This window comes from Populus alba, chromosome 1, assembly GCF_005239225.2.
Source record: "Populus alba chromosome 1, ASM523922v2, whole genome shotgun sequence".
In the NCBI taxonomy this organism is placed as follows: Eukaryota; Viridiplantae; Streptophyta; class Magnoliopsida; order Malpighiales; family Salicaceae; genus Populus; species Populus alba.
Genome location: NC_133284.1, coordinates 45156870 through 45168861, shown reverse-complemented (window position 1 = coordinate 45168861; position 11992 = coordinate 45156870). Strand labels below are relative to the sequence as shown.

At 33.2% G+C, this 11992-nt stretch overlaps 1 long non-coding RNA gene across 1 annotated transcript; it reads left to right on the top strand.

The window, feature by feature from the left end:
- LOC118038193 (uncharacterized) lies at positions 1–2686 on the top strand. Its single transcript, XR_004685727.2, has 2 exons — positions 1–1918; positions 2008–2686. It is a non-coding gene; the product is annotated as an uncharacterized lncRNA (long non-coding RNA).
- The last annotated feature ends 9306 nt before the right edge of the window (positions 2687–11992 follow it).

Genomic DNA, 11992 nt, shown 5'->3' with positions numbered 1-11992 from the left:
GAAAACAAGCTCTCCAATTTGGATACGGGTAATGTCATATTGGGCTCTAGCAAGAGGCCTAGATAGCTAAAGACTATGAATCTTACCAGAGCCAAGCTTATCATATTTTGTCACTAGTTTCTTCTGGGGTCTGGTTGTTTGTATTGGACCTTAAACCTAAAATTCTAAACAAATGGGCCTAAAGCTGTTCGAGGGAGTCAACATTTTTGTTGCAACAAGCGGACAACATGCAAAGGTCATCCTAGATGTCTTTAACAAAACCTAGAGTTTTCCTTTCTTCCACAGTTTTCTTTTCCTTTTTGGTCTTTCAATATGTTCATGACCAGCTCTCTTAAGTTGTTTTGCTGCTCTAATGCCCAGTATATGAAAGTTTTGATCTTTCTAAGCTTTTTAGCAAGCATTCGGTTGCTTAATTTTGATAATTTTTTCTTGCTTTTGATAGATTGTTTCCTTGTCTTGGTTTTGTTGCATTTATTCTATTATAGTTGTGCCTATGGCGATGTTAACTTTTTATATGCTATCATGTTCTATATCCATGAAAAAATCCAAATCATAGGCATATTATTTCTTCCCCCTAGCAAGTTTGGGATAGTTAAAGTATTGATTTTGTTTTTCAATTTGTTAGAGCTTATAGTGCAAGTGATGATAAACAAGACCAACAATCAGCCACTCCTTTCTGGAGAATGATGATGCTGTCAAAATAAGAATCATCAGATCTGATGCATTTGTACAGGCTCGTCAATCTTCTTTTGTGTCCGTATATTTATTTTAGTTCATTTTTTTTTTATGATGGTTAATGAGAGGTAATTAATTAGTGTTTTGGTAATGTGTATGGCTTCTTATTCTTTGTCAAGATTATGCATTATTGCTTGATTGGTGTTCTTTTAGAGAGTTAAATGCATTGCTTTAGTTTCATTTGACATATTTATTATGATGGCATGAGTTCTTTCTCAATGTCAAATTCTTAATTCAATTAAAAAGGAAGAAGAATTTCCATTTAATGTACAAATTAGTATGTGCTGGATGTTGAGCCTCAACAGTGCCGATGGTGGCTCTAGAGCTAGCATGGTTTGCTCTAGAATTTCAATTTAAGTAATTTATTGAAGTCTGCTTCTGCCAGCAGCTTCTCTAGTTAGTGTTGACACGGCATTTTTTAAGATTTAAATTTCTTACTGTGTCCAAAGTTTTTCCCTTTTGGTATCAAAGTGATTTAGAATTTTGAGTGAATAAGAACTTACTAAAGTTTTGTTGTGCCTGTGATGGGTTTAGATATACTATGAGCAACAACAATGAAATTACCTTAATCTGGTGTGTTGAACGTATCAATGACATTACTAATTGTGATTTGAGTCATTGGTTTGAATTTATGGTTTTGCAGAATTTGAATGTGCGTTGCTCGGTTGTTTCTTCTTGCATGATTACTAAGCCCTGTTGGAAGAATTTTATGCTTGTTTTCTTTAATCTCTTTCTATGAACTTACTTTGCTAGATTACTTTCTCAAATAGATTTTTTTTAATATAAATTCTTAATAGATGGTTTGCCTAAGATTTGATTTACTGCACGTATCATCAGACAAAGTGATGATATTTTCACCACCTATAAGGCAAAACCATGATTTGTTTTTTACCACGATCTTAAGCATAATGTACCCTTCATGGTGGGGTTGGGTGCCATTTGCAAGATACATAAAATTGTATTACATTTGTGTTGACATGTCATTCACTGCTTCGTCAATGAATTTGATGAACTTTGTAAATGTAGATCAGATGCATCAGCTGTTTTGGATAGCACACTTAGTAAGGTGTGCTTATTGGGTATTCATCTCTGATTCTCAAGTCACATTCACTGTTTGTCTAGATGGTTTCATGTTTGATTCAGAGTCTCCATAACAGTTGCTAGAGAGCCTGATGATTGTCAAGTAAAAACTTGAGATTTGAATATGGGGTCTTTGCAGCTTTCCACTCCAACTGCATCTCATAATGGATCTGCTTGTTGCTTCTCTTCCAGCTTTGTGAAGTTCAACCATTTATATTTTGAGAAGCACTATTATTTCATTTTCAAGAAGACCCTGATGAATATACAGGAGTAGGAGCAACACAGTTTGTGGCTGACACTGCGAAAGAAGGGGTTAGAAAAGTAACACAAGTAGCAGACACGATTGGGGATGTGGCTAAGGAAACAATGGATGGTGCACGGGAAGCAGCCAAAGAGGCTAACCAAAAGATTAGAGAGACAGTAGGGTGGAAATGACGATAGAAACAGTCATGATCATAACAGCCACGACAAGAACAATAATAACTGGGAAGATCCAGTGTTTGTTGAGGTCTACAAGATTGATGGACCAGCTGTTGATACTGTAGAGTACAGAAATATCGAGGGAAATATTGATGATATGAGAAGAATAGGTGACAGAGCAGATTAAGAAAGCACTTGGTTCTTAAGTTTGCTTGCATTTGGTCTGTTACAATGTTTGGTGTTTGGGAAAGTGGTGATTTTTGTGTTTGCAGTTGGTAAAAAGTAGTTTTTAAAAAATTATTTTTTCTCGTGATGTGTACAATGAAAGATGTATTTGGTTAAAATTATGGTTAAAAATATTATTATCTAATAAGCAATTGATATTTGTTTGGTCAAGTTGTTTTTGAAAGTACTTTTGTTAATAAAATTACCAAGGACATGTGTTAATTTTCATGTTGTTAGTAGGGGGTGTTCACGGTTCGGTTTGGTTTAGACTCAAAAAACCAACTGAACCGAATTATTATCCGCTTGTAAAAAATTAACCGAACTGAACCAGAAACCGGTTCAAACCGGACCGGACCAGTTCGGTTAAATCCGGTTTTTTTAGGAAAAAACCGGGAAACCTAATCCCATCATACATGAGTTTTTTTTTTTTGTTTTTTGTTTTTTTTTTTTAAATTGGCTTGGCCTTACATTACATTAAATTAAGCTTTAAAATTCAAAGCAAACTGATGTTCAGCTTTTAAAAATTTACATCCTGCGTATTTTTACTCTGTTTCTCTTCTATACATGGCTGACTTTTAATATTAGTTGGCTAACTTTTAATATGAAATCTGGACATGAATTAAAATTCCATAGAAATGCAAATTGGCTGACTTTTAATATGCTTTCCAAAGTGTTAAATCAATACAATATGCAAGATGCATGATTAAATTTGAACACCTCAAATTAAAAGTCCGTTCACACTAGAAAAGTTAACATTAGCAAGCAGATACATTAGCAACCAACATTAAATTATCTAAAACATCTGGTATAGTTTGAACTTTGAAGAAAAAAACCCAGCAAGCAGCAACATCAGCATGGCAGCATTCAAAAATTCTAGCAACGAAAGCATCCAAAAATTTCAGCAAGGATAATGGGATAATGCTATAAAAAACACTAGCAAATTAGCAACATATTAGAGTTCAATTATTGAAAGAATTAAGTATGCAAAATTTTAAAGGGAATTAACAAGGCAAAGTAAATTAATTACCCAAAACAATTATATTCCAAGATTGCACCAAGCCGCCAATAATACTTACAAACAATCAGTTGAGATTTTTAAACTTTCACCAAATTCTACAAAAAACATAAATTAAAATGATAGATTAAACATGTGTAAATAAACAATATTTTAAAATAACTATATTTAAATTTGTAAGAGAAATTACCTAACTCAATCATCTTAGAATTTTCAATATAATCCATGAAGGTTCTAATGTCGATTGGAATTGGTGTTAAACTCAACCAATTCTGACAAGAAACAAGTGCTTGCACTGTCGATGGAGATAAAGAGTTTCGAAATGGATCTAATATACGACCGCCAGTACTGAATGCTGATTCAGAAACAACTGCAGATACCAGGATGGTTAACACATGTTGTGCCACCTTTGAAAGAATCTTGTATTTTGTAGCATTACACTTTCACCAACCTAAAATATCTAATTTAAAATTGTTTGGATCCTCACAATCATCACCGAAATACCTCTCAACCTCATTTTTTTTTTGGACACCGCCTTCCTCCTCTAAATGTTTTTTGAATTGAGAAGGTAAGTCATCCAACATATCATCATTTACCACCATTAAATCAACATTAACATTTTCATTTATACTAGTTCTAACACTATGAGCAACCTCAACATTCTCATCAACATTCAAGTAAAGCTCAAACAACCTTAGCAAAGTATCTTTAACCTTAATTGTAAAATTTTCAGCCCCTTCAACATCATAAAATCTTCCAAAACAAAATCTTACATACTTCAATTTGAAACGTGGATCTAACACAACAGCCACATACAACTAAAAGTTTTGTGCATCTTGATCCCCCCAATATTTTTTATACTTTTCCATTATATTCTTCGCCATTTTACTTACATAAACATCTTCACTTCTACAAAGTTGAGATATGCTTGTATGCATGGAAATCAATTCTTTGAAGAAAGAATTAGATGTCACATACAATAAGCCAGAAAATTTCAATGTAACCGTGTAAAATAACTTCAAGAACTTGACAAAAGATCTAGCCTTTTCCTAATCTTTTAAAGCAGGAGGACCTAAGTTTTTTTGTTTTCCTTTTGAATCAACCTCAAAGTAACTCAAATACCTAGGATCGGTTTCTTCTAACCTCATAAAAACCACATCAAATTTAACAGCCGCATCTAGCATCATATATGTAGAGTTCCATCTAGTTGCAACATCCAAACAAACATATTTTTTACTCCCAGTTTTCAACCTCTCCGCACATTGATTAAAAACAAGTTGTCTAGAAGGAGAAGATCTAACAAACCTTACTGCATTCCTAATTTTAACCACTGAATCATCAATATCTTTCAACCCCACACATACAATAAGATTAACAATATGTTTTCAACTTTGTTTCGATTGTCTTTGGACTAGGTTTAGCTTTCTAGGGAGCCTGTTCCCTAGTTTATGTTTTCTATCATTCTGTACTCTGCTGGTCTCCAGCATGTATTGCAAGCCTGTCTTGCTATTTTTGATCTATACAATTTCTTACCTTTGATCAAAAAAAAAAAAAAAACAATATGTGCACAACATCTAACATGCATGAAGTCATTTGACAATATATTAGTTGCCCACCCAATTGTTACTCTTTTCAGATATTTTATTGTCAAATTATTTGAACTTGCATTGTCTACAGTAACTGTTAAAATCTTATCAATTCCTCATTCCAATAAATAACTCTCAATCGCTTGGCCAATGGTTTCACCTTTATGATTAGAAACTTGAAAAAAGTTTAGAATTCTTTTATTCAAGTTACAACCTTCATCAATCCAATGAGCAGTCAAACACATAATTAATATTTTGGATTGATGTCCAAGTATCAGTTGTTAAACATAAACGTTGATCCTTAAGAGCTTTCTTTAATTTCTCCTTCTCAACTAAATAATCTTCAAACAATCTCTCCATATCGTCAAACGAGAAGGAACATCAAATTTAGGCTGCATTACTTTACAAAATGATTTAAATCCTTGGTTTTCTATGAAGTTAAAAGGTAGCTCATCAAGTATAATTATTTTTCCAAGGGCTTTCCTACACTCTTCATAATTATAGCCCACTGCCTTAACAATCACCAAATTTTCCTCTCCATTATCACCCCCTCTATTTTAGGCTTAGGTTCTAAAACTAGAGTTTTTTTGTTTTCAATCAATGACAAAAGGAAATTTTTTGCATACACCTAGATGACTCCACATGTTACTAGTTCCATTAAGTATAATATGACATGCATAGTCTTTTCCACAATACTTACATGCAGCCATAGGAGTTTTAGAATTACCATCTAGTTTCTTAAAGTGATCCCAAATTTAGGATGTTTTTCTTTTATTACATCTAGAAGGTTGATTACATTTTTCAGTGTTGCTATTTGTACTAAAAGTAGTGATTGAAACTAGAATAGGCAAAGAATTTGGTCCCGAACTTGAAGGATTTAACTCATTTGATGTAGGATTTTCCATATTATCCATCTGAAATTAAGAAAACAACAACATAAATCAACATCTGACTACAATTGAGAATCAAGCAGAAGTTGAGAATCATGTTAGGTTTATATAATTGCAAAAAAGCATTTATCACCTCTCTATTCTAAAAAACCTGCATACTGTAATGGACCAATTTCTATTCTAAAAATGAAGGAAAGAACAAGTAAAACCCTGAAAGTCAGTGGCATTTACATGTGCTGATCCAACAAATTTTACTCAATCAAGGCCTTGGTTCCATTAACTTATTCAGATTTTCATTGAATTATTTTACTCCCCCATATGGATTCTCACACAATCTTTCTCTTATATAATTATTAGCACTTAACAGGACTAAACATTTACACAAGTATGTATGCAACACCTAATTACCAAATTCTAATAGTGGAGTGGAGGGAGCTGTGGAGTTCCCATAAAAAACCAAACATTTACACAATTATGTATGTTTGGATCATACATGAACCGTATATATCTAAACCAAACCCCTCTACTAATTCCCATTAAAAAAGAATTGACTTGTCAATAATACAAACATCAAATTATTCCAAGAAGGGCAGGATTCAAAGTTTTTGTTGAATGCATGTACATGATCCACCAGAAATAGAAAGTAATGCAGGTTTATTTAAACTCAAAGAAGACAACCCTAGTGGAAAATTTGAATCAAGTATGAGTCATTCAAATCCAAAAATCAGAAAGTGATGTAGGTTTATACTGTATGACATCGAACTGTCAAAAAATCATCTAACTTCCAAATCCAGAATCATTCAATAGCACAAAAACAAAAATCTAATCTAGAATGAATAATTAATACAATAGAAAATATCAACAGATTCAAAACAATCAAAATAAACCGATACATATTAAAGTTAACAACGATTAACAAAGCAATCAAGAACTCAATATCAACAGATTCAACAAAAATCAACAAAAAGGAGAAAAGGGTTGGGGAAAGAGGGGCAAACCTGAAGAAATATGTAAAAACCCTAGCTGCAAAATGATAGAAAAAAAAGAAGTTGAGGTCAGAGATCTTGAATGGAACAAATGTTACAAGTAGAACTTACAGGCACACGAAGCCTAGAATTAACACATGGATAAACAATAAACTTTACCTTTTTGACTATTTCTGCTGCAAGTGAAGAGAGACGCCGAGGGGTTTTGTTCGAGTTTTTTTTTCGACTGTGAGTATACTAGATGAGTAGATTGATGCGGAGATGTGGGTTATTTACTTGTTGATCGGCTAGAGAAGAGAAATATTCAGGGGGCAAGAGGTAGAGAGGAAGAAAATTGAAAGGGAAAGTAGGAAGGTGAGAAGACTTTGGTCCGATGTAGGCGGCGACTTATAAGTAAATTGTAATGTCATTCAGGTTTAGGTTTACTGTGCTCTTTATACCAGGTCGTTTTTAAATGTATATTATGGGTTGACCAGTTCGGTTCATCGATTTCAGTGGTAAAACCAAAACCGAACCGAACCAGAAAGATTTATGGTTTTAGTAATCAATTTAATCGGTTTAACATCTCGGTTCGGTTTTCTCGATTTTCTCGGTTATTCAGTTTTTTTGAACACCCCTAGTTGTTAGTAGCATCTGTGAGCATTTTTTTCAATACATAAAAGAAATAACAATGTTACATTATTGTTGTACTTCAATCATCTCATTAAACTATCTGCTATTCCATTATGAACATAATTCATTCGAGAAGACCTATGGTTTCCTTGGCTTTGCGAACATGGAAAAACATCGGCTAAAATATCATCAGGAATAAAATTAGGATTGTGATTATATTCTGTAAATGCAAAATCTTCTTGCGAATTCCTTCTAATATAGTTATGTAGTGTAGTGTCATTGATACCATTACAATTTGCACTTGTAATTTGTACGGATATGCCAGCATGTTTTGTAAAATTCTCTACCTTTGTTTACACACTCCAAATGCATGTTCAATGACATTGCGAAGTGACGAGTGTTCACGATTGAATTGCTTTTCCCGGCTGGTTGGTTTCCCTTGATGCCGAAACTCTTGGAAGGGATATCTCTCACCTTTATATGGACCGAGATATCCATACTCATTTGGGTACTCAATATCAACTAAATAATATTTTCCTAATAACAAGGAAGAAAATTATAACAAATTTAATAACAAAAAATATAGAATACATATATTTTAAATTTAATTAACAATTGATTATTTTAATATGTTTACCTTCAGGAGGTTTTGGAAATTTGATATTTGGATTGTCAATAGCCTCCAAAAAAATACGAGTATCATGAGTGCTACTGTTGCGATGTTGCAGTCGCACAAATTAATTACCCTAACTTCAAACACAACACACAAGATAATATAGAGCAAGTAAGGGGTCGATCCCACAAGGAAGGGTCAAGTCAAATTTTTATGCTAGATGATATGCAATTTGGGGGGGGGGGAGTTTTGGACGTTATCTAGGAAAAAGCAAAAGAAAATAGAAAACTATCAAATAAAATTTAATAAAATCAGAAAATTATCAAGAGAACAAACCTTGGTTGCAAACACACATCCACCTATAGAAATCAGAACTGATCATGGAAACGAAACATCAATTTATATTCCGAATATTTATCTCTTCTTAACATTGGTTAGTTAACGGATCCGCCGTATAACTAACCCTAACCATCAAATAACCACAGTGTCTACACTAGTAATTTAATTCAATGGGAGCCTTAAGAACTAGATAAGTTAATTAATCAAGAAAACATAATTGTCCGCAATCTATGTTTGATTTGATTGAATGTTCTCCTTAAGATTAATAAAGTAGATCCGCCATAATTATTAAACTCAGTTGCTTCACAAGTTCATATACCACAACTCTGGTTTTGATATCAAACTTAGCAATAGATTGTCTACAATAATAACTTAGAGTCCGCTCTAGCAATTAAAATAAATAATCATAAGAAAACTAAGCATAGGAGAACAAACATATTCATCATATAAACTGAAAAGAAAAGGTAAAATAAATCTCACAGTTCTTGAAATTCGAAGGTTTCCATGTCCTTACAACCAAGAAAACGAGTTTAGCCTTGCATGTTTGTTGAACAACTAATCAAAAAGATGGAAGAATGCATGATTTAGGGTTTCTTAGAGGAGGGGGCCATTTTTATCTTGTTGGCTGGCTGCCCCCCTTCTCTTCCCTCATTCTTTTTATATGCTAGGAAATCCTAATCTCTATTTTACAAAATAGTCGTCCCTTAAGTAGACAGTTTACATTTAAGTAGTTCAATAACTATTTTCCTAAAAAAAAGAAATAACTTTGCATGAAATCTTCAAGCTTTGACTTAGAGGAGCTAAATTACTGAAATAAAAACTTGGATGTCGGTTTAGATGCTTCAGAATATAATTTGGACTCGTTTCTTCACGAAACCTGTTTGTTGGCAAAATTTAGTTGTCATCTTTGAAAAATCATATCTCCCTCATATGACATCGTTTTTGGCTGAAATTTAGAGCGTTTATAGGAATTTGAGTCAGGAATCCAAAACAATTTAGTTTGCATCAATTGGACTTTTATAGCTCTAGATATTCAAGTCGGAATGACCAAAGGTCAACACTGGCAGATTGCGAGATTTGACTTTGAAAGCTACGATTTCCATGTTCTTCCTTATTTTATTATCTTGCCTTATATTTATAGAAAGGTATGGATGTTAGCTTTTTAATGCCACTAGAATCACTTCATTTCAACCTTTAGAGTTCACGCTCTGCACAAAACATCGATTGAACGTCAAATCTGCCAATTACCTTCAATTTACTCCTTTTTGCATCTTTCATCCAAAAGTGCCTTCAAAACATAAAACAAAGAATATCAAGGCATTTTATATATAAAACATAGGCAAAACACTAGTTAAATGTGGGTGAAACTATCAAATAATATGGTTGCATCAGCTACCTTCTCATCCTGCTCAAACAAATGTGAATTGCATATCAAAACTACATGCAGCCATTACATTCTATGTCGGCACACCTTTTCTACCAATAAATAACACTTGATTTTCCTGAGAAACAAAAGCACAGACATATATGCTATCTATTGCACCAATGCAATTCTACAAAATATGACAAAACACAAACATGTCATAAATAACAACTAGCAAAATCTTAAATATTGTTTTTTGTCATTGGTTGCTATAAACAACATCTGGCTCACTTTAAAATAAGATATAAGTCTCGATTTCATAGCAATTTCCCGTAGAGCTTTTTAAAATTTCAGGGTCCTCTGGTTTAATTATATCTACCACGAGCAAACAAATTGTCTTCAACACCTTATTAAAATTTCGACTCACAATTTCATCAGAATGTTGAAATTTTTCTTGGACTTGTCTATTTGTTTCACCTAATGCAATTTTATATAAAAACATTGTCATCTTCTCAATAACACTTGTCCTTCTTGATGGTTTTAGCCTATACCGTGTTTCTAAGTCATAACAAAGGGTTTGTAATGTTGTTGCATTCATCCTAAACATGTTAACACACTGTTTCCGATGTCCTTGTACGACTTCATTAAACCATCTCATCCCTGTGTTATATGAAACCATACAAGGTTCCTTATGCACATAAGTAGCATAATACATGTGTAAAGCACCTGCGATGCATAACAACAACTTTTTACGATAATTTTCTCGTAGCCAAAACGATTCATCCTCATCATCAGAACAATTTTCATCTTCGTTTTCATCATTATCATCATCACTGCCACCATTTTTGTTACTCATTTTTGGACCCCACTTGCTAAAAAAGGTGTGTACCCCTTTTGAACCAAGTGCAGGAGTATAGCTCATGTTTGCTGGAAAATTGATAAAAACGGAGGAGAAAGAAATATTTTTTCGAACCCTCTTTGAGCTGTTTTTTACTCTTTCTTATCCTCCCCTTTACTGTCAAAAACGTCAGATTTCTTAGGCTGATAAGGAGTCTTCATATAAATCCTTCAGAATTTGCATTTTAAAAAAATCGAATCTGACTTTTTTTCGTACTATATTTGATCATCCTAACTATATTCTGTCACTCATGACATGTTGAATAATTTACCTACACCTTTATTGGGTCCTAGGGATCATTGTTCTTAGGGTAGACTCTTAGTCAGATTTGGATACTCGACATTGTCCGATCAAGAAAACCTTTCTGACCAACCAAATTTCTGCCAGATTTTGTTATCTAAAACAATTTTATCTCACTTTGAATCCTTCATCAAAGTTATAGTCTGGGACACAGATGAATTTGGGATTTTGAATTGATTGATTTCGATATCATAAGCTCAAGATATTCCTGTTTGAAATCTAGTGTGAAAACATAGAATCTTGCTGCGAAAAGGTTTCCAGCCGAGTTTGGTTGCAATTCTGTTATTTAAAATGAATTTATCTCATTTTTTTTATCCTTCATGAAAGTTGTAGCTCTACAAGTATAAATGAATTTGGGACTTTTGAATCGCTTAATTTCGATATCAAAAGCTTATAATATTCCTGTTTGAATATCTAACGTGAAAGCGGGGAATTCTATCGTAAGAAGGATCATAACCTAAGTTTGGCACTAAAGACTCTATTTCCATAAAAAATTTTGTTGATTTGTTTTTAGGTCATACTCGATCAGTCATATCGGGATGCCCAACATTGTCAATTTCTGAATTAGATCACGAGATCTTTTTTGACCAACCAGATTACTACCAGATTCTGTTATCTAAAATGATTTTATCTCACTTCGAATCCTTCATCAAAGAAAACCCTATATGACGAGTATGTGGATCACAACAAACATAACCCTTTTGGGGGATAACATAACCAAGAAAAGCACACTTAACAGACTGAGCAATAAATTTATGTCGTTTATGAGAAAAGATATGCAAAAAACAAACACAACCAAATGTACAAAGATCAGAATATAAAAGGGAATGACCAAACAACTTAAATAAAGGAGAAATATGATTTAACATAGAAGAGGGTAAGCGATTGATTAAATGAACTGAAGTAGAAATTGCTTCACACTAAAATCGA